The 20,822-nt window shown below is 44.6% G+C and overlaps 1 pseudogene; it reads left to right on the top strand.

Moving 5' to 3' along the window:
• Positions 1 to 265: 265 nt before the first annotated feature.
• Positions 266 to 16,654, top strand: LOC136537215 (uncharacterized; annotated as a pseudogene).
• Positions 16,655 to 20,822: the final 4,168 nt, after the last annotated feature.

Raw genomic sequence — 20,822 nt, 5'->3', positions numbered from 1 at the left:
TTTGAACGGTGGATAGGATATTATGAATGTGAGTTAAGGTTATGAGGAAAATTATGTTTGTGAACTATGGTATACAGTTTGAAAGAAGATATTAGTTTAATTTTGTCAATGTTAAGGTTAATTATTTAGTTAGAAGTATGTTTACCATGTATTTTTTTGTTGCTATAATTGTCGGTTATATTATTTTAGTTGCAATTGCAAATGATTATATTTTACATTAATTTGCGTTGTTTTGATTGATATTTAATTTGAACCATTTTATTAGATGGAAGACATGTTTCGGGAGCAGTTATAGTGAAAACGGGGTCGTCCTAGAGAATTATACCCCGACGAGTCTAGCAAAGATGCCCTCATCCCTTCTGAACTCCATGTCCCTAACTGTGACTGTGGTCGTCTGGCCAATGTGTTTCAATCGAGACATCCGGACACAACAGCTCATTGCTTCTATACATGCAGTCGTTTTAATGTAAGTAATTGTTTCCGTATGTTTTTTTTCTTCATTTGTATTACTAGGTTACTAATATTTTGTTAGAATTTTGTTGTGTAGGCCCATAAGAGGTGTTTTTTCTTTCAGTGGATCGACGGTGCAGACAAGTTTGACTCCAGGTACCTCCTTTTCGACGTTTGGTGGAGATGGTGACATCCACGAGAGCACTTTGAGCGGTGAGTTCCACCTCCCCCTAACCCCCCTCTAATGATGGCTAAGGAGAAGCACTTAGCCGCAGTTAGACGACTCGAGGAACCTCCTCTGTGCCATTGTGGAAACCAAGTCGTGATAAACCCTAACAATAGATTGGAGTTTATGTGTCCAAACAAGCCTGAAGTAAGTGTAAAGTGTATGTGTTGAAATGTTGAGCTATATATGTCATGTACTAATGTCACGTTATTTAGGTGTATTCAATGGTGAAGTATCGTTTCAAGGAGTGGTTGTATGGTCCTAAGAACAAATGGCCCAAAGAACCTCCAAAAGCAAAGCAAAAGAAGAAAGAAATGTTAATTTACAAAGCACCGCTAGTCAAGTGCGAATGTGGTGTTAAATCCAACTACGGTCTAGTCCCTTCGGAGCTTGGAATAGACCATTATTGCTGCCATATGATTGACTATAATAAAGTTGGTTATTTTTTTGGTAACCATGAAAACATATTTTGTTTCTTTTGCTAAGACATATATGGTATAATTTATCATTTGAACAGAGCACTAGAAAAGGCAGGTGGGAATGTTATGATGGTCAAGCTAAGTTCTTGGATAAACTGAAGGGGAAGCAAGTAATTGCATGAAATAGGGGATATGGACCTGACTATGTCAACCTTTTTGTTAAACATCACAAAGTCAAGATTCGTGAGTTTGCTAGACAGCGCGGTATTTGTAACCCGATCGACGTTGGGCTTGTCAAATAGGGATTAGAGAGACGGATGAGATTAGAGGAGGAGAGGGTAAGGAAGGTGGCAAGGAAGGAGACAAGAGTACAGATGCAGGTCTTGAATGAGCATGTTGTTTCATTATGTGCCAGTGAGTGCTTGGAAGCCTTTTTTCGTTGCCTGATTTTAAATGTAATATAGTCGTATTGCTAACTGATTGCATTTTATACATGAAGGGATTTGATGCAGCGAGGACCATGTTGCAAAGGTGGCTCATGTAGGGTATCTGACTGAGGGTTTTTTATTGCGTCGTCTGTTAGTTCCATGCTTTATTAATGATCAATGTAGCTATGTAGTACAAATTCCATTGTGTTGTCTTATATTTCATTTGAACTATTGATGTATTGTATCCATGTATCATGTACTCGGATTACCCATGATCGATCTTAAGTGATCATATCTGTTTGTATCATGCGTTCAAAATTTCTAAAACGAACATAATCGGGTAAAATTATCTCAAATACAGCGCCTTAGCCCACTGGTTCGGCCACGCCATAGCCCAGGTTCTGTTGTGCCAGAGTCCACGACGCATCATAGACCACAACATGGGAGTGACTCGGATAGGCAACATCCAGTTTCAATTGAGTTGTTGTCGGTGCTGTACAAGTGCTGCCACGATCGTGCGCAAGTTGAAACGAACATGAAGCAAATAAATGGACGACAAGTTGCCACATAACATTTTCATTGGTTTATGAGTCTACAAGTTTTCAACGACAATATTCGTTTGACATAAGTTTGATGTAATGAACTAAGTCCTAGGAATGTAAAGATTCCTCGAACATCTCTTGAAACCTCATTGTCCTGTGGAAGAAGGGAGTCGTCGTACTCCACCTCAAGAAGGAGGTACAGCTGGTGCGGCGTGGGAGGGGCCATCCTATTATAAATTGATAAACAAAGGGTTAGATTATTCAAATTAATAATATTTAGATTAACATTATGTAGTATTGTAAAATTTGAACTACTTGTTATGCAATACGAACACAATATGAAATCACATGCCGCCCTCGTCTTCTATGCCGACTAGCCTTGTGACTAGATTATTTGCAAACGGAGCAAAGATTCCTGCCACGGATCTCGTTGAAGTCTCCCCCACCATACATGTCTTCGTCGTACCCTCTCATAGCGTCCATGTCCCCCTTGAGTCGCTTCTTCTTCCTCCTCCTATCCTTCCCTACCTTCATTAGATCTGGATGCGGCACGTAGGTCATAATCATTATAAGGTGGCCAGTATGTCAGGGTCAAGGTATGGCTCGAAGCTCATCTCCTAAATACTAACGGTGTTCGAATGGAGATACAAGGGTGACATATATGGACAGATCCTCATAGTTGTACCCGCGAAACCCTATAGGCCGTGATCATATGAGAGCAAGGGGCATGCATGATCTGAGGGACGTTGCAACCGCACTCTACATTTTCAAGATCAACTCGATAGTTTCGTCTACTATAACATTCGTCACTCAAGCTTGTGCCACCCTTGCCCCATTCACTAAAGATATGGCGGCAGGGTCCATACAGGCTCGACTGGTGTGCTGCTTGGCTAGTTCCTCAGCCTCCTTCAAATATTCAGCTCGGGCATTTCCAAAATGCCCCTGCTTAGCTATATTCCTCTGTGCAAGTTCCCACCTCTTCACAAAATATTCATTGCACTTATGAAAGGAGAACTTAACAATTCTAGACACAGGCAATGATCAAACTCCAGTGAATACACGGTTGAAGGACTCTGAGGAGTTAGTGGTCATGATGCCATACCTAAAACCTCCCTCGTCATATGCTAACGCTCACTGAGCCTTTTGTTTCATCTATGCCTCTAACCAAGCCTTTCCCGCTGTATTTACCATCTTGTCTAGTTCTCTCTTTGTCTCCTTGAACTGGTGTTCTGTATGTACACAACATAGAGCCTTTACCTTGTAACATACCTCCTGCTTCTGCTAACGCCGCTAGAAATTAGCGGCAAAGTGTCTCATGCACCATCTATGTACTAGAGGCAGGAACCCATCTATATGCTCAGCTGCAACATTAAGAAGCCCTGCGTGATGGTTCGAGATCAAACATATAGTGCGAGTTGGGCCAAGCACTTGCACACGTAGAAGCCGCATGAACCATGACCACGATTCATTATTCTCTCCCTCTACCAAAGCAAAAGCCATGGGTACTATCTGGTCCTTGGGATCAACAGCAGCAGCCATCATCAAGGTGCCCCTATACTTTCCTGTTAGAAAAGTGCCATCAACAAGTATGACTGGCCGACAAAACTGGAATGCATGTTCCGTTTACGCGAACGACCAGAACACACGATAGAGGACATGCCTCAATGGGTCCCAAAAAAACATCCCTTCGGTGTCCATAAACCATTTCAAGCCAGGGTTGTAGTAATGCATTGCACATAAGATGTGGGGCACCCTGTTGTATGATTCCTCCCAAGTACCCCATCGAATCGCTAGAGCAATTTGCTTAGCACGCCAAGCCTTTCTGTACGTCACATCATACTTAACGAATTTAGATATGGACTGTTGTAAAGAAGACATCGAGATATCGTTATTGTCATCAATGAGCCCTAATATACGACGAGCAAGGTAACATGCAGTGAGCTACTAATGATTTTCCTTCCCCCTATTGTCTAGGCAAGTGTGGGGTTCGACAACTTTAGTTATCCTCCACTTGCCATCACTCTGTCTCTTTCGTGCATTTAACCTCCATATACAACCATTTTTACATATAACGTGGTACATCAACTCCTGGTCCGAATGAGTGACAGTGTACGGCCTATGGTGGTACACAACATAGTCCTAAAGGAAGAGTTTCATCTTTGACATTGTGTTGAATATCATCCCCTTCCTAAGGGTTTCTTTCTCATAGTTGTACAATGAATTATTACACATCTAGAGACTGGTGTCACAAACTACCATATCCATCATGCTGACATCCCTATAGTTCGAAACACCCTGAAAGGTACATTCTTAGACCTTAGTTGCTCAAGCTCAGTCGCTGTGTAAGGTGGTGGTGGAACATACTGCTATGCTTCGCTAATTCTGGTCCATGAATCATAGGGGGTATCATCTATAGCCAAATTTGTGACTAGTCTACTCTGAGCCTAGACACCATGCAAAACCTCAGTTGGTACTGGTAATGACATAGTATGAACCAGTACTAGCATGGCATCAGCCGGTGTTGGCATAGCATATGTACCTCCTTGGTCATCATCAAAATCATCTGAATCACTGCTAACTACATCACTAATCCTATCCTCCTCCTCCTGCTCCTCCTCTTCCTGTTTGAAATCATTCACATTGAAGTCATTGCTTATACAACCTACTACAGTTGAATGAAATTGCTCCTACGTCAACGACCGTCCAAATCCATGTTATCCTGAGTTGCTTCCCCTTCGACCCCTAATTCTTGGTCATTGCCTCCAAAACCATCAATGGACGGGTCGTCCTAAACACCCTGCATCATGTACCCATTCTCCACCACCACCTCAGCCATGGGCACATTGGAACCTTGGAGAACCCTAGTGTAGCGGGACCAGTATCAAACCTCCCCTTCAGTGTGAAATCACCGTCAAACTTTACATTCAAACGGACACAAAGGTCATTGAAGCTAGGAGGTTCATCAAACCATTCCAATTCTTCTTCCATATCCTCAAACATACCATCTTCTCTCCTAACACTTCCTCCATACAAAACTCTAACACAACAATCCATCTACAAAAGCATTTTAAGAAACTTCAACAAGTCGTCGAAATCGTCGTACGTAATATCCATAGTAATATTAATACATATTCTAATTATAACTATACTAACTAATTTAATATTAACATTTATACAAGGCTAACTACAACAACTAATTAGACTAAATCCAATGTATAACTAGACTCAATAACTGTACTAACTAAACTACCTCACTTTACTACCTATACTAACTTACTATATTACATATACTAACTAAACTAACTAACTTTACTAACTATACTAACTATACTTTAATAATTTTACTAACTTTATTAACTATACTAACTATATTAGGGGAGTACCTCGCTGCAGCGCGCTAGACCGGACCAGGAGGCGTGGGCGTAGGCCTCGGCGAGCAGCCGCCGTGCGTGGCTAGAGGGGGTGGCACGCCGGCGTGCGGGCGTGGTGGCCGTGTTGTGCTCAGCAGCAGGCTGGCTAGCTGGCTGGCGTGGGCGGACGTGGGCGCGGCGGCCAGACGGCCTTGCTGCGCTGCTTGGGCAACGGCGACTGCTCGGCCACTGGTGGACACGGGATGCGGCGGGGGTTTTATTTGGCTCTGCCACGCCACGGATCAGGGCGCGGCAGAGCCCTGCCACGTCACCGATCAGCGATTCTGATCACCGCCACGTCAGCCCGCTGTCGCGCCACCATGCATGGCGCGGCATAGGCATTTGGCCACGCCAGAGTAATAGCCGTGGCCAAAAGTGTTAGTTTTTTTAAAAAACTGATCATGTTAGATTTAAAATTAGTTTCAAAAAAGTGTTAAAATTAAAAAAAAATCTCTGGTGACAGCACGCGTGTGCCATAGCGCTGATCGTGTGGGTCGAGGGCTTTACGCAGTTAGTTCTTTCTTTCAAGTAAATAAACGCAATGAATGTGGAGGAGCGCACGTACACATAGAAAGAAGTGTGAGGGCAATGCGTATCTACCGAGTTCTATTACCAGCTCCTCAACCATTATCGTCTCATATTATGATTCGAGAGAGAATGAGGGGGGGGGGGCAAACCGGCAAAGAGCCACTATGCAGTTGAAACGATCCTTCTTTCCATAAACACAGCAATTAGACGAGTGGTAAGATGACCGCAGTTTCGACATGACTTGATGGAATTGATCAATGTTATCTTGACTCTCACCTCAGGAATACTTTGGTTAATTAGACTCCGAGAGAATTAAGCTTCAACTATGCTTAAAAGACACTATTGAGCTATGCATCATTTTACCTAGGCCTGTTTGGATCCATCCAGCTTTTGCCAGTTTTTAAGAATTTGGCTTTTAAAAACTGAGTGGCATCCAAAAAGGTAAGTTTTTGCTGTCAGTTTTTGTCAGATTCTTAAAAATCAGGAAGTTATTGATACCCAACTTTTGCCAATTTTTTTTACCCAGAGACCAATAAATAAAGACATATTCTTAAAAATTGGGGATCCAAACACTCCCACCAGTTTTTTATCAGAATCTAGATTTTAGAAACTAGAGGCAAAAACTAGTTTTCAAGAATCCGAAACTGATACAAACATGGCCCAAGGAGCCTTGTGCTCCTACACAGGTGGGGGCAGCAATGCTAAGTTTGATCTCAGGTACAAGAAGTTTTACATGAGGTTCCATAAGAGCATTTTCAGCCGAGGCTCTAATCTAGCCTTCTATTTTTCTTTTAAGAGGTCAGGACTTGAAGGCACAGCTTCAACCGAAGCCTCATCCGCCCCCCATGGATGAGGGATTCTCATTTATCTCTCCTGAAGCTCTAGATGAAGGAGCCCCTAATCCTCTTCCGATTCCTCCTTTCTCTCTTCCCACAAAACTGATAAGTAGGGCCGATGAGTAGGTCCTATAACAATATAGTGTAAAGTACAAAAGATTTAGGAGATCAGTTGGAGTGTGCTGATAAGTAGGAGACTGAAATATTGATGACTCTCATTTGAGAGGATAGGGGGCCCAAAATTTAAGGCATTAGTTGGAGTTGCTCTAAGAACAAGGACACGAGGACCTCTGGGTGGGTCATGTATGAGTATAAGATCATTGACTAGCTGCTCCTAGTGCCATGCTCTCGAGCGTCAAGATTATCGTCAGGGCCAAGAAGGAGTGTTAGGAACAACAACCAATGGTCGCGGCCAATGAACAACTTGTTTGAGACCTAGAGAGACAAGGCCCCAACAACTATCTGAATAACTATGACCAACCCTATTGCTTTCGAATTTCCATCATTATGGCCATGACGAGGGTGCAAGTGCATCTAGATCTGTAATGAGTTTTGGTGGTTAAATAACAAGCCAATTAAAGGACTTATGAGTTTAATGAACTTTGGATATGTTTCATTGCAAATGATTATATTAAATTTGTGTCATATCTCAAATGACAAAAAGGTAATGAAATTGATAAAGCAAAATGATACAAAGGATATGGTTTTGTTCTAATGATGGCTTACTCACATGAATGAGAAGAGATATATTGATCAAATTAGAAAGCTGAGGAAGGAAATGATCAAGAACAATGGTATTGTGAAGAAATGGCAAGCCAATGGGCAAAAGTAGAAAGAAATATGATCCTATGCATATATATGGTCTCATTATTGTGGCAGAACTGTCTGAAATAGCACGCTTCCGGAGGCGCTCATTTTCCACCAGACACTAAGCACCCCGAAAGCAAGCTATATCGGACGGTTCCGTCGAGCACACCCCAAGGGAGAACTCGAACCATCCATGTTTTTCATCTAGGATCCAACAATGAGTACGTGTTGACAATACTTAGTCCATTTCATACAACAAGAGTTCTTGAAAATACATTATTACAATACCAAGTTTAGAGTGCGGAATTTAAACAGCGGAATTGAAATAAACATTTAACGATAAGATACAAGGATCCATCTGTGCCCACTAGAAGAATCCTCCACACAACAGCCATTTCTCAAGCTGCACCTATAACAGGGGTAAATAAACCTTGAGTACACAATGTACTCGCAAGACTTACCCGACTAGTGGGAATAGTTTCCCGATTCCAAAGAATATGATAAGCTTTATGGTTTGCTGGGTTTCCTTTTTGCAAAAGCATTACTAACAGTGAATCCTTATATATGTATTTTATTAGCAGTCATGATTAGTTCATTAGCTAACCATTCTATGTAAGCACATGTTCTACTTTCAAGCAAGAGTTGAGCAATAAGATCCATTTCATCACCTTTTGTCTTCCAGTTATTACTATGGTGCTAGATCATAGACAAATCATACCGTATTATATGGCTATTCATGAACCAATGTAGCCTAGCTGGGTACCCTTGAAACACACGCTCCGCTTGTATCCTAGGCACAAGCAGGACCAACCCACCACTCTCCTAGTCAAGGGGTCTAGGTCCCCGTCCAAACTTGGACTCTAAGCCCCCACACCTGAGTTCCCAAACTTATTGTGGTGCTTAGACCTCCACCATCCCTACCTCTAATCAGTCGGTCCGGAAAGAGCCGGAACCCACGATAAGAGAGCAACGAGCCTTTCCGCTCCCATAAGCAAGTATGTGCTCAGGATAATAAGTCTGTGACCTGACTAGAATTCAATACAATGACCTGGTCTTTAACCGACACGGACAGGGAAAATAGTGTAACCAAGCTATGCCCCGTTGCGTACCATATTCCTGCCTGGTCTCCATTTCTTTTCACCATTTTATCATGAGAGTGGTAATATTAATCACCTATTGTGAGTAACAGCAGGTTACTCACGCTACTGATAGTCTAAGCATAGCAGCTACTCGACCTATGCTAGTAGGACTCATAGGTCGGTTATCTATGCATGCAGTTTTAATATAAATCCTATAATGTAAATGCACATCACACACATATATATCTAGTGATTATTCAAAATAAGGGTTATGCACCGAGGCTTGCCTTGGGTAGGCGCGGTGTTAGCTCAGTCAGTTAGTGGTGGCTCCAGGATCTCCTCCTACATGAGGATCTCCTCCTTGTACTCCTCGATCACCTCTTCGAACTCATGATCTCTAAGGGCCACGATCTCCTACCAACTCGTTCCCTACATGCATGCGATGATGATGCAACTCTTAGTATTTTGGCAATAGGCAACTCTTAAAATAATATTACACATGCTAAGCTACTAAGCTAGCTCTAATGACTAAAATACTAAGCTAATCATTATCTCTATCAAATAGATTCCAAGCTCACCCTACAAGTGCTTAATTTTTATAAACCAATATCATGCCTTATCCATTTAGCCTTAATGGGTATTTAGCTATCATATTAAATAGTCTATTTTAAGGCTACAAAAATTATAGTGAGCGCATAATAATACTGAAAGGATCAAGATGCCCAAGAGGGGCGGTGAATTGGGCTAATTCTAAAATTCTTTGCAATAATTAAACCCTACACTTAGCCCACTTCACCCCTTGAGCCTAGAATGTGTTTCTAATATTCTACCGCACAAAAGTTTTACAACCTAAGTTCTAATCCTACTCTAGCATGGACAATTCTAAGAATGTAAAGACAAGAATTGAATTGCTCAAAGTAAATGCTTAAAGTAAAGAGAGAAGGAGGAACGCGGCGATGTTTTGCTAAGGTATCGGAGAGTCGCCACTCCCCAGTAGTCCTTGTTGGAGCACTCATGCAAGGGTGTAGCTCCCCTTTGATCCGCGCAAGGATCAAGTGCACTCTATGGGTTGATTCTTCGACACTCTATCATGGTGAATCACCCACAACCGCTCACAACTTGAGTTGGGTCAACCATAAGCTCCACTGGATGATCACCAAACTCCTAATCACCACCAAGCCATCTAGGTGATGGCGATCACCAAGAGTAACAAGTAAGAACTCTCACTTGACCACAACAAGCATAATGAAAAGGGTGGATGCACACTTGCTACTGTCTTTTCACTAATGAGGCCTCTCTCTTGGATTCTCAAATCTCAATCACCTCACTAGAACCTTGCTCTCCTTGGCACTCTCAAGGGTGTTTCTCGGCTATTGAAACGAGCAAAAATGATCCCTTAACTGAATAGAGGAAGTATTTATAACCCCTCATTCAAAACGAACCATTATGTGCCACTATGGGGTGACCGGACGCTTCGGTCAAGGTGACCGGACGCTTTGATTAGTTCACCCCACAACCAAGTAGTCAAGTTGTGACCGAACACTAACCAGCGTCCGGTCAGCACTGACCAAACGCGTTTGGTCATGAAAACTGCCCTCTAAAACCTTACTGATGTTGACCAAACTCTGGAATCCAGCGTCCAGTCACTTTACTGCTCAATGTTTGGTCAGTAGCCAGAACCTGACCAACATCCGGTCAATACTAACCGGACGCGTCTGATTAGGATTCTCCCTCTCTAGAACCTTACTGGAGTTGACTAGACTCTAGCACCCAACGTTCGATCACATTTCACTCAGCGTTCGGTCGCATCCAGATGACTTCACCTTGATCAAATGAACTGACCGGACTCTGTGCCAGCGTCTGGTCACACCGGAACCAGCGTACGGTCAATATTTGACCCTCTATTCACTTCAAACTCACAATCATATATGAATGAAGTTTGCTCCAATTAATCTAAGGGCTACTTTGGAGCTGCCTAGTGCTAAGATTTGACAAGTGTGCACCACACCTAACCCACTAGACTCACCTAGGTCAAGCTACTCATCTATACCCCCCTTAATAGTATGGCCAAAGGAAAAAATAAAGTCCTAAACTACTCTAAGTGTCTCTTTAACACCAAACGACACTTAGAACTAGTCCATCCTTAACCTTAGTCATCCATCCTTTAAAAACCAAAACTGATTTTCCATCGTAGGGGCATGACAACCATGATTGCCCAATTAATTTCCATTACCATGACCTAACTTAATTGCCTCTGCAAAACACATGTTAGTCCATAGTAATCACTGTATTGTCATTAATCACTGAAACCCAACTAGAGGACCTAGATACTTTTAATCTCTCCCCTTTTTGGTGATTGATGCAAATCCTGAAGTTGCATCATGCTTCAAGAAGTTTGCTAAGAGAGCACTAAAATGAGTTTGAGGTGAACCTCAAGAAGATTAGAAGTGACAATGGAAAGGAATTTGACAACACAAACATTGAGGCTTATTGTGATGAACTTGGAATCAAGCATGAAGTCTCCGTAACCTACACTCCTCAACAAAATAGTGTAGTTAAGAGAAAGAACCTGGATACTAATCACACTTGCAAGAACAATGCTTGATGAGTACAACACCTCCGAAGCTCTATGGGCAGAAGCTATCAACACTGCATGCTATGCATCAAATCGCCTATTCCTTCAAAAGTTTCTTGGCAAGACACCTTATGAATTGCTCAATGGGAAGAAGTCAGACGTCTCCTTCTTTAGGGTGTTTAGATATAAATGCTACATCTATAAGAAGTGACAATACCTAGGGAAGTTTAAAGATGTTGTGATATTGGTTTTCTTGTTGGTTACTTATCAAAGTCCACAGCATATAGAGTATTTAATCATGCCACCGGCTTGGTTGAAGAAACATATGATGTGGAATTTGATGAATCTAACTGGCTTCCAAGGAGCATATGAGAATCTTGATGATGTAGGTAATGAACCATTGAGGGAGGCCATGAACAATATTTTGGTTGGAGACATCAAGCCACAAGATGATGAAGATGATGTATAAGTGTATCCACCTTCTTCATTAAATGTGCCATAAGATGGTGATAAAGATGTGAGAGTAGAAAATGAAGACACTCATGTCTCCCATGATCAAATGGTGGCACAAGCACATGATGTCGATACTCCACAACCTCCCCCTCAAGTGGTTGATAGAAGAAACTCACATCTACTACAAGCTCATCCACAAGATCTCATCATAGAGAGTCCATCAAAGGGTGTAATGACTCAATCTCAAAAACTTGCTTCTTTTATTGAACATCACTATTTTTGTCTCTTGTGTTGAACCTAAGAATGTAGAAGAAGCTCTTCAAGATTCTGATTGGATAAATGTCATGCATGAAGAGTTGAACAACTTCACTCGCAATGAAGTTTGGATTCTTGAAGAGCGACCACAAGGTGCAAGAGTCATTAGAACAAGTGGGTGTTCCGCAATAAGCAAGATGATCAAGGCGTTGTTGTGAGGAACAAGGCAAGACTAGTTGCAAAGGGGTTCTCTCCAGTTGAAGGGTTTGATTTTTGAGAGACCTTTGCACCGGTTGTAAGACTTGAAGCCATTCATATCCTCCTTGCATATGCATCACATCATAAAATGAAACTATATCAAATGGATGTTAAAAGTGCATTTTTAAATGGCTTTACTAATGAACTTGTTAGGGACCTAATACTGGGGTACCTAATAAGGTGGAACTAATAACCATCGAATGTTGACGCTTTCGGTCAGACAAGAACGCTACTACGCTTCTTGCCCGAAAACGGAAGATTGGTTCCGCCTCGCCCGACCCCCAAGGGCTAGACTCTGCCTCACCCGATGGCTAAGGGCTGGCTCCGCCTCACCCAACGTCCGAGCATGGGCTCTACCTCACCTAATGTCTGAGGACAGGCTTCACCTCGCCCGATGGCTAAGAGCTGGCTCCACCTCGCCCGATGTTTGAGGGCAGGCTCCATCTCACCCGATGTCTGAGGACAAGCTTTGCCCCGCCCGATGGCTGAGGGTAGGCTCCGCCTCGCCCGATGACTAAGGGCCGACTCCGCCTTGCCCGACGGCTGAGGGTAGGCTCTGCCTCGCCCAACGACTAAGTGTCGGCTCTGCCTTATCCGACATTTGAGGGCTGGTTCCGCCCCGCCCGACGACTGAGGGCTGGCTCTGCCTCGCCTAACGGCTGAGGGCAGGCTCCGCCTTGCCCGATGATTGCACCCTACTCCTTCATGATGACAAGCACAGGGTACAATAGGACATTCAAGTCAACCGTAGTACCAAGGACCATGCCTTACATGCCTGTAGGAAGGTACCATTAGGATACGATGGGACAGGCGTTTTAAGCCCTTTTTGACCTAACAGTGCTCAAATAGTGTTGTAGGCGCTGATTTTTGTCCCACAGTGTTATAGGCGCTGCCATCAGCCCTCGGGCATGAATACGAACACAGGCATATGACAACCGCTACAATCTAAGGAAGAACTCACATCATCTACAGTGATAGGTGTATAGTCATTTCGCCATCTACTCCTCGTAGAGTCATGGCTCGGCGCCCTGACGTACCGCACCTATCCACCGGGGGAGGATGGGACATGACCACTCGCTGAAACAAAGTCAGAGCCAGGCTCTATCAGGATCGACTAAACATGCTATCCCTAGACATGGTCTGCCATGTCAGCAGGGTAGGCTCAAGGGAAAAGGAACACTCAGGCACCCTCAAAGGACTTTCTCTGCCTTTGGTTTTTTCCTCTTTCTCCCATCTGTAACCCCTGCTCTCCCTTGGTCTATAAAAGGGAGGGCTAGGGCACCCCACTAAGGGGACCTGATCATCTTGACACATAACAAACAGCCAAGCAGCAACCGAGCTCTTGGCGTCCTTTCGACCTTTCCATCAGAGACTTGGGACCTGTCCCTCTCTCGACCATTTGTACCCTCAACTATGAACCTTTTTTTGGTACTAATAACATGAGTAGCAGCAAACCAGACTGTAGGGATATTCTGCCCGAACCAATATAAACCTTATGTCCTTTAGTACACCATCCGGGCCTAACCTGCAATAATTATAAATTTCCTAGTTGGTGTTTGTTCGAAACACCTGACTAGAACTAGTCTATTTTGATCAACCTCCCGGGTTTGAAGACCCTAGATATCCTAATCATGTTTATAGGTTGTCCAAGAAGCTATATGGGCTTAAGCAAGCCCCAAGAGCATGGTATGAACGCCTTTAGGAATTTCCTCATTGAGAAGGGCTTCACCATTGGGAAGGTCGACACCACACTATTCACCAAAAAGCTTGATGGAGAGATCTTCATTTGTCAACTATATGTTTATGATATCATCTTTGAATCATCAAATGAAGATTCTTGCAAAGAGTTTGGTGAATTGATGTCGAAGGAGTTCGAGATATCTATCATTGAAGAGCTTACATTCTTTCTTGGCTTTCAAGTCAAGCAAATGAGAGAAGGGATTTTCATCTCTCAAAAAAATATACCAAGGATCTTCTCAAGAGGTTCAATATGGATAAATGTAAGCCAATCAAGACACCAATGCCATCTAATGGATATCTCGACCTAGATGAGAGAGATAAAATGGTTGATCAAACTCTCTACTGCTCTTTGAATGGTAGCTTGTTATATTTAACCGCATCTAGGCCCGACATCATGTTTAGTGTATGTATGTGTACTAGATTTCAAGCTAATCCTAAGGAAGCTTATTTGATTGCCATTAAAAGAATTCTTAGGTACCTTAAGCACACACTAAGCATTAGCCTTTGGTATCCTAAAGGAGCTAGATTTGAATTAGTTGGCTATTCCGATTCGGATTATGCCGATTGCAAAGTTGATAGGAAAAGCACATCCGGAGGGTGCTATTTGCTTGGTAGATCACTTGTGTCTTGGTCCTCTAAGAAGCAAAATAGTGTGGCTTTGTCCACCGCCGAAGTGAAATACATTGTCGCGGGTGGTTGTTGTGCACAAATACTTTACATGAAGCAAACTTTACTAGACTATGGTGTAGTTCTACAAAAAGTACCTCTTTTGTGTGACAATGAGAGTGCAGTAAAACTTGTTAATAATCCGGTTCAACACTCTCACACCAAGCATATAGATATCCGCCATCATTTTCTTAGAGATCATATTGCTAAGAATGATATATCATTAGAAGGTGTAAGGACCGAGGATCAATTGCCGGATATCTTCACTAAACCGCTAGATGATGCTACATTTTGTCGGTTGAGGAATGAGCTCAATGTGCTTGATTTTAGCAACTTCACTAGAAAATGAGCTTGTATTGTCCCTTGCATTGCATTGTAATATATAACATGTTTAATTTTTTGGTAATACATTTAGGGCTTGTCTAACATGGTTAAGATAACCGCTGAAAACTATGTGAAGAAGCTTAACCTTGGATCAAACTTGACAAGCAACTAGAATTACTTTCAAGTATTGCATTGTGCATGCATGAATGTTGTTTTGTCGTTTCTCTTCAATCACCCTTTTATTGCCTATTTTCTTAAAAAGAATTATAGCCTAAGGCAAAATACTTTGAAAATTTTGAGGGTTTGAGAGAGGTGACTCACATCGGTCCCAATTGATGTTTATTTAGGTCTTATTAAAGTTGAGACTTGATTGGGAATAGGCAGCATGAAGGAACTTTGAAGATTTACTGAAAAAGAGTGACCGCTGCACCGGACTATGATGTCCAGTGTCCGGTCAGTTCACAGGTGGTGAACCATTGCTGAGAAGGAGTGACCGGACGCTGAAACAGTTCTTTCCCTGCATCCGGTCAGATGGCGTTCCTGCGTCCGGTCAAGCAAAGAAGAAGATCTAAGGATCGACCAGACTCTAGCTGCGTCCGGTCAGTAGGGATCGGACACGTCCGATCATGATTTGGGAGGTTTTGGACCTGTCTGTTGTCGACTGGACTCTGCGTGGTAGTGTCCGATCGTTGCCACCAGAGCGTCTGGTCAGTAGATGTCGTGTGGGTTCTGAACTCCTATTCTGTTTCCTTTCTTAATCCATCAAGGTCCACCATATAATCCCGCATCTGCGCCGCCCATACTCATCTTGCCCGCGTCGACATCCCCGCACAAAGCCCTAGCCACGCCTCCGCAGTCGCATCGACCTATCCACGCCGCATTGCGCCCCCTGCACCTATGCTCCACCGCTCACCCCGTGCACTGCATCCGCCACCATGTAGCCACGCCCACGCCTCTGCTCCACGTGCTCGCACAATCACGCCGCCCCGCGCTGTCGTGCCCTAATGCCATCACGTCGAGCCGCTAGCTTCCTCACCCTACAACAGTGCCGTCGTGCCGTGCCCTAGCACCGCTAGCAATAGAGTCACTGGTACCCTAGCTGCCATCAATAGTGCCACCAACCAGCGCAACCCTAACCCTAATTATCGATTCGGTGGTGCTCGTGATTCATTCCTCGTCTCTTCAGTCGCTGATTCATCAGGTAGCAAGCCCTCATTTCTAATTTCATACCTATTGCTTGCTTCTTAGGGTTTCGTATCTCTAGGTGTATATTGAAATTATTCATATATCCGATCTATTCTAATGTGCAGCAAGTTGGTGTTTCTGAGGTTACTTTGGCAGTTGATAGTGAACTCAGGGCCAAGCTCGCGAGTACGAATCGAGGCCAAGCCTCGGAAGTATCAGTGATAGTTGGTTCTTGTTCGTGATTGTAGTTTGTCTCAACTTCAGCAATGGCTCGTGTCAAGAACGCTGGAGGTGGTCCAGGTGATGAGGATCTAAGGCCTCCGCCTCGCTTGCCTGCTGATGTGAAAGGCAAGGTGATGAAGAAGATTACGTCAAAGAAGCGAAAGTATGCAGATGTTGATACAGCGAGAACAGTAGCAGTGGCAGCCGTCGTAGAGCTTGTAAAGAGAGAAGGTGCTTGGAGTGGAGTCTAGATTACATATCAGCTTTCACCAGCATAGAGGGCAGCCATTGAGCAGGTTGAGCATTATCATGGTAGTCCAGTTGGGACTATCATGCTTGAGGGATGGCATGTTGCTATAGAAGAGACTTAGCCTCAGGGGGAGCCACAGCAGCAGACAGAGCAAACCGAGGAGATAGAGCAGGCACCTTAGCCATAGTTATGCCGCTCTGGTCGTACTCGTACCTAGGTGACACCAAGGCCAGAGACACAGCAGAGGGGTTCTTGTCCGCCTCCCAGACCATAGGGTCTGCCTCCAGTGACTCATCTGGATTTGAGGGCCACCATGGCCAAGCAGGTGCAGCAGCTCAGATTTGTTCCGTTCGAGGACTAGTTCCCACTGAGGAGGGATGAGCGTGCTTCAGAGGGTTTCTAGACACCACTGCAGGAGGATTTCTATAATGCATATCTTAACAGTGGGGTAGCCTTCAGATCTTAGCGAGTTTGTTCTTTTGAGGCCATTGTAGCAGCAGCTGGAGAGCAGATCCGCCCTCATCTCTCTTACTTGCTAGGGCTGACAGATCTACTTAGATGGATAGGCAGATATGTTCCGTTATGGGTCCGTGAGTTCTATGCTTCACTTTATATTGACCTGAGCCATAGGTTCATACACTTTTCATTCAAAGGCCGTGACTATAGGCTGATGAGCTTCAGGGTCAGAGAGATTCTCAGGTTATAGGAGTCACCCATCCGCATTCATGAGGTTTGCTATGGACACATAGAGCCTCCTAGACGCCCTCACGGTGGTCTTGTGCCTCCCACAAATCTCATCCGACCCTGCTTCATAGAACCATTCGGTGAGGGGTCAAGCAGGACACCTAGAGATCTTACTCCTACAGCTAGACTGCTTGATGCTATCATGAGCAGGACCCTGCTACTAAGGATGAGATATCGCGAGGGATTGACTCGTATTTAGTTATGGCTTTTGAATGCTCTAATGCAGCAGACAGTGTTTGTTGTATGGGATGTCATTCTATCTGAGATGGAGGATACACTTGCTGAGGGATTTAGAGGACATAGACAACTGACATGCTCACTGGATCACTTTTCTAATTCATAGGGTAGTTACAGTGAGGCCTCCTAAGATGTTGGTAGAGTATTCAGGAGCTACTATAGAGTTCCTAGCTTATAACATGACTCAGATGCTCTGCCACAGTGCAGTGAGGACACCTAGCCAGCTGAGCCATCGCCTAAAGGTGCCAGAGTCTACAGCCTAGCAGGATGAGACTATCAGGGGCATTGCAGCAACAAAGGAGGAGTAGCTAGATGCTCAGCAGGAGGGTATGGTCGAGAGTGACCCTAGTGATAGTACAGATGATGACTACCAGGATATCCCTCGGATGCCTCCACGATGACATGACGGTGAGGCCAGTGGCTCTAGCTCAGCTCCACCTACACCGCAGATAGACCCCGCTCTACTTGCTATTCTTGAGCGAATGAGGCATGATCAGGCTCGCTAGGCCTAGGAGACCGCAGCTATATTTGCACAGTTTCAGGCCAGATAGGATGAATTCCAGTGATAGCAGTAGGCCATACAGCAGTAGGAGGAGGAGCTCCTGATGTAGCAGTGGTTACTTGGATTCATGCAGCATATCGTCTCTGCTATTGGGGCTCCACCGCCATAGCTTACACCTCAGCTTGCCCAGCCTACCACTACTTCATAGACTCTAGTTGTATAGACTAGTGGGCTTCTAAGTCACGGACAGACTGCTACTCAATTTGCTTCACCTATAGACCAGGTGTCCTAGTGGTTTGCTTCACCAGTGATAGCCTAGGGTCCGCAGTTCACACCACTACATATAGGCTTCACCAGAGCTCCTCTTTGCTTGTCACTGATACCCCAGTTTCACAGAGCCTTGGTGCCACTTTCAGCGAGTTGATAGGGCAACCTACACTGCTAGATCTATAGGTCCCTGGTCCTTCCACATTTGCTCCTATTACTGGGACTATAGAGACGCTCTCTTCATCAGTTGCATCATTAGAGCCGCCCGCTTTAGTGATACCTATAGAGTCACAGGCTGCACCAGTTCCAGATCTAACCCAAATCGCTTCAGCATCCCTTCCAGCGATAGAGGGACATATAGCTTAGAGCTTAGGATCAGATGATGTTGTTGCCTAGTTCCAGATCGCTCATCGCACCTCAGCACCCGACTCGTCCATTGTAGCCCCGCCGATCGACCCTTAGGTTTTGGTGTCTGACGCCAAAGGGGGAGAGGGATTGAGTATAATAGACTTAGGGGGAGCAATATATCTAGGGGGAGCTTATCTATTACATTTGGGTTTTTTTATGTGTGATACTTAATATGCATTCATATTTTCTTTAATGCATTGAAATACATAAGTGTGATCGTGATAGTGATATCTACGTGATGTGATATTTAAGTGATATGTGACATGTGTGCTCTCTACTTTGATCTTTATATATGTTATGTCACTTGGTTATGCTCATTTGCTTTGCTTCCGCGTTTTCCTCCGATGCAAATGAGCTTTATTTCTTATACTCATGCTTATTTCATATCTATTGAGTACATCATGTTCGCTTGGGTCATATAAGCTTGCCTAACACTTTTGTTCTTATTGTCAAAAGCTTATATGAACCAAGCATGTTGAAAACCTCATCTCTTTTACATACTCGAGGTTGTATTGTCATCAATCACCGAAACCCAACTAGGGCCTACATGCTTTCAAATACCATGAAGCTACTATAAAATTTTCAAAGGTAAAGCTATCACCATTTTGCCACAAAAATTTCTACAATATTTAACCTAATAATATTAAGCACTCTCAATTGATTTAATAGCTCCTTGTATCAACAAGTATATATATGAACTTAATACACTAACAGATAGAGCACAATTTTAGGAACTTAACAAAATTTGTTTCATAATTTTTGGACATCTATATTATTTTATATTAATTATCAAAGTTCAGCTCAGAAATACAAATGAAAAGCTATTTCTATTCTCCACGAAAAAGCTAAACTAATTTCGGCCCAACGCAGCCCACGTGGTGCAACGCGCGCGCGAGCACACGGTAGCCCACAGGCGAGGCACAGCCCACACGCGGAGGCAGCCCACGACGAGGAAGCTCGCGCGCACTGGCATTCTTACAAAAAAGCCCCTGGACTATGAGCAAAACAACTCGCAGTCCACATTACTATTTCTATAGACAACGACTTTGCAACGAAACCCTCAGAACTTTCTCCTCTTTACAATGGCAAGGTCCTCGACCATTTCCGCGCACATCGGCATGGCGAGCCATGGCACTAGCGCTTACGCCAACCACACGGGACCCACGCTGACCTATCTTCGAGGCCGACGCTCACCTAGGGTTCGACGCGAGACGCTGGGCGGCGGTAGCACAAGTTGGGACGCCGTAGAAGGACCTTTCCACGATGACGGGCACCCTGCGGTAATGGCGACGGTGTTCTAGTGAGCCGCAGCAACAACAAGGCGGTAGGGGTAGCGGGTGAGCAACGACAACTCACTAGTGACCTTACCGAGAAGCCGGCTCGGTTGGAGATGACCCGAGCGAGGCTGGCCACGTGCACGCTGCGAGGTGAACGGTGGACCGTAAAGGCACTATCACGGCAGTGGTGAGGAGGTGGCACTAGAGCTACGACTAGCGTGCGCATGACGAAGAGGGAGCTAAGGTGAGCTAGTGGTACATAGGAACTAGCATGGGGTGAAGTGGTGGAGGCTGGCCACGGTGCGGGCGGTGACTGGCCTTAATGGCATGGCGGCGGGCAAAGCTCCAAAATTGGAGCTCGACGTGATGCGAGTGAAGGTGGGGTGGGGTCGGCTAGAGAGGGGCATGAATGCGGAGATGCGAGCATGAGAAATTGATGAGAGGTGGTCGCTCTCTTGCTTCACCATGACGTGACACGACGATGGCGGAAAACAGAGGGAGAAGAGGGAAAGAGAGAGACGGGGCGGTAGGTGGGCTCGACTCGTCCTTGCCCTGGCGAGACGTGAGCGGCAGGAACAGGAGGCACACATGCCAGCGCGCGCCCGACCGGCGTGGCCCGCGTGGCCACAGCACCTCAAAGGGCATGGCGATGGTGGCTCACCCACGTGCGCGCGGCAGAGGCGACACACACAGGGGCGGCAACAGCGTAGAGGTGCAGTGGACCGACGTGGACG

The sequence above is a fragment of the Miscanthus floridulus genome, chromosome 2 (genome assembly GCF_019320115.1).
Source record: "Miscanthus floridulus cultivar M001 chromosome 2, ASM1932011v1, whole genome shotgun sequence".
NCBI classification, from domain to species: domain Eukaryota; kingdom Viridiplantae; phylum Streptophyta; class Magnoliopsida; order Poales; family Poaceae; genus Miscanthus; species Miscanthus floridulus.
Note: the sequence above shows the minus strand (reverse complement) of the source record. Positions and strands in the feature narration are given on the sequence as shown.